Genomic DNA, 3,170 nt, shown 5'->3' with positions numbered 1-3,170 from the left:
CATTAACACCGATAAATTTCAATCTTGACAAGTTCTCGGAAAAAATGCTTCACACATATGCCTTATCATGTATGAACATAATTGGGATTCAAACTATATTTAGATGGCCAATACTTGCGCAATGGGGTCCTCTAATGTGCACTAGTTTCCATTAGCACTGATAAGCTTGAATTTTGAAAAGTTATTCAAGAGACTTGTTTCGCGATTGTTGGCCTATATCATGCATGACATGGGCATTACCCTCCGGGTAACTGTTATTGCCCTATCCCGAACGGCCCAACTGGAGGCCCATGAAGACACTCGATGGCAAGGTGGACTACTACGTCGGTGCCGAAGAAGATTCCTTGAAGAACAAGACAAAGAGATGAATCAAACAAGCAAAGTCTAGAACTAGGGGCCTTTGTAACCTAGTCGTACCCGGACAGATCTCTCGAGACCAGGCTCCCTATATAAGGGCCAGGAGAGGGGCTGTCGAGGGACACATGCAATCTTAGCAATTTTAGCCACCGTAAGTCCAGAGCTAGGTCCCCGTAGAACTTAGCCTCTCGACGAGATCACAGCCGAAACCTTCGGCACCCCATTGTAACCCGATATTCTCATAATCAAGATCAGACAGGCAGGACGTAAGGGTTTTACCTCATCGAGGGACCCGAACCTAGATAAATCGCTTTCCCCGCTTGTTTGATAACCGATGTCTCGTGTCAGCCTATAGGATTCCATCTACCCTAAGCCCCAAGTGGAGGGCATTGCCGAGGAGTACCCTCGACAATTGGCGCCGTCTATGGGAACCCTGTTGGCACAAGATCCGTCATCGGCAGATCCAGCCATGTCGTCGACAGCTTCGTCGACGCCGTCATCATCACCAATCTTGGGGAGTCCGATCCGATTCGGCTCCTATGAGTTCACCCCGCACATCGACTCTTCTCGCTCGACTTTTTTGGGTCTACAAGGAAACATGGATATGACGTTCGGGAGTGTCGACTGCAACGTCAACGCGGAAGGAGTCCTTCGTTTGCTGGAACCATTCTTCCCCAGATCAGCAAAGAGATCGCCCCCATCGGCCGCAGGGTCAATCATGTCATCATCAATCGACCTTTCGGCTGGCCTGACAGACTCGACAAATTCGTCTCCATCATCAACCCCTCGGTCGATGTCTTCAATGTCGGTCGGATCCGATAATCCCGTACTGTCGGAGATGACCTCGTACTACTGCCTTAAATGCGACACCAGGCACGGGTTGGGATCGAGTGACACACCGTTCATCTGCAGTGCCCGGTATTCGTCGAGAGAGGATAGTGTCGACAACGTTGTCAAGGAGGTCACCTATAAAACAGCGCGTCACCAAGCCTATGCTGCCAATAACACAGGAAACACAAGAAACGGGGGAGGTGGAGATCACACCCCTCGCTCCAGCAGACGACATAGCTTTGAGAACAGTGCCAGTAACAACAATAGCGATTACATCATTGCGGAGGAAGAATGGGCAGCAGCCCGGGCAGCCGTACTTAATAACACACCGCTTCTCGCCGGAACTTCGGTTGGAACCCTCAATGCTTACCGCTCCATCTTGGAGAAAAATCGGGAGCGACTATCGGATGAGCAGGCCACCCTCGAAAGACGTCTGTTCGCGGCAGGTCAATCTAGTGAACGACGAAGGGGCTCGCGAGGAAGCGCGTCCTGAAGCAGCCAAGGTGCACGGAGGCATCGATCAAGGCTATCCAGACTTTCGGAAGACGATGCTAGAGAAATAACGTCAAACCTATCCAAGTCCTTCATGACCATGGACACTGCGGGTATGTTAAGGCCAAAAACCGTTGAGGGAGCAACTGCCAACCTCGCGGCGTACCTTATCAACCAACAACCCAAAGGTTCTATGGCTCAAGCTCATTGGGGCGCCCTGGAAAGCCTCGCAATCCTGGGAGACAATGTGGTTCCACGGAAGGAAAAGTTCACGCTCCAAGCCAGCGGCTCAAAGCATCGCTCGAGGGACGCCCGAGACGAAATCACCCAAAGTAGAATCGACAAAGCTAGGCGACGGCAAGCCGCGAGGGAGGACTACGATAGCGACGCCTCAGAAGAAAGCTAGGAGTACAACGACGAGTTGAGGGGAGCTGATTGTTTAAGCTACAAGATCCGTGAGACGATGCCACCCAAAAAGTTCAAACCTACCCCTACTAACGCCGCTAAGTATGATGGACAGCAGGAGCCGAGGTCATAGATAGACGATTACTTGCAGACTGTGATCCTACACAAAGGAAATCAGATAGCAGCAATGCAGTGCTTGTAACTCTACCTGAAGGATTCGGCACGAGCCTGGTTGAGAGGCCTGCCGAAGGGTTCCATCAAGTCATGGGATGATCTGGTGGATGCTTTCGTCGCAAACTTCCAAGCAACATACAAGAGGCATGTTGGGATCGACGAATTGCGGCATTGCCAGCAGAAGCTGAAGGAGTCGATGCGTGCATACATCGGGAGGTTCACTAAACTCCTGAACTCCGCCGAAGATGTTTCCGTCGACAGAGCAATCGATGCCTTTAGCGATGGCATCCAATGTGAAACCTACATAGAGGAACTTGGGCGCAAGAAGCCGAAGACCATAACCAAGTTAATGGAAATTGGCAACAGCTGGGCTGATGGCGAAGACAATGTACGAAGGCCACGACAACGCAGTGACGACGAAGACGACGATCAACCGAGGCATGATTCGGGTGGTCGAAGGGATCATCGAAAGAAAAGGAAAGACCGCAATTACGATGACAGTAACATGGTCGCCGCAGGATATTTCGATCGACAAGACGATCGGTATGATGACAGGCGAGACGCTCGGCAGGACGACAATCGGAGTAACTCTGGGAACCGTGGCAACTACAAACCACGACCTCCGAGGACCCCCAAGCTACCCTTCGCTGAACAGATAAACGCCCCTTGCGACCTGCGTGCGTACATCGACCCTAAAGACGGCAAGAAAAAGTCAAGTCACTTACTCAAGGATTGTCGGCAGTTTATTGAGATGCAGAAGCTCATCCAGCAGCAGCAACCAATCCCACCTCCACCTCAGCACCAGGTCCAGCAAGTTCAGCCCCACAACTCAAACGAGTCCTTTCTGCCACCACGTGGACAAATGAGTATGATTCACAGAACCGGTGTTTCGAGAAGAGAGATGAAGAAGC

The sequence above is a fragment of the Lolium perenne genome, chromosome 3, assembly GCF_019359855.2.
Source record: "Lolium perenne isolate Kyuss_39 chromosome 3, Kyuss_2.0, whole genome shotgun sequence".
NCBI classification, from domain to species: Eukaryota; Viridiplantae; Streptophyta; class Magnoliopsida; order Poales; family Poaceae; genus Lolium; species Lolium perenne.
The sequence above is the reverse complement of the archived record's forward strand: the minus strand, read 5'-3'. Positions refer to the sequence as shown.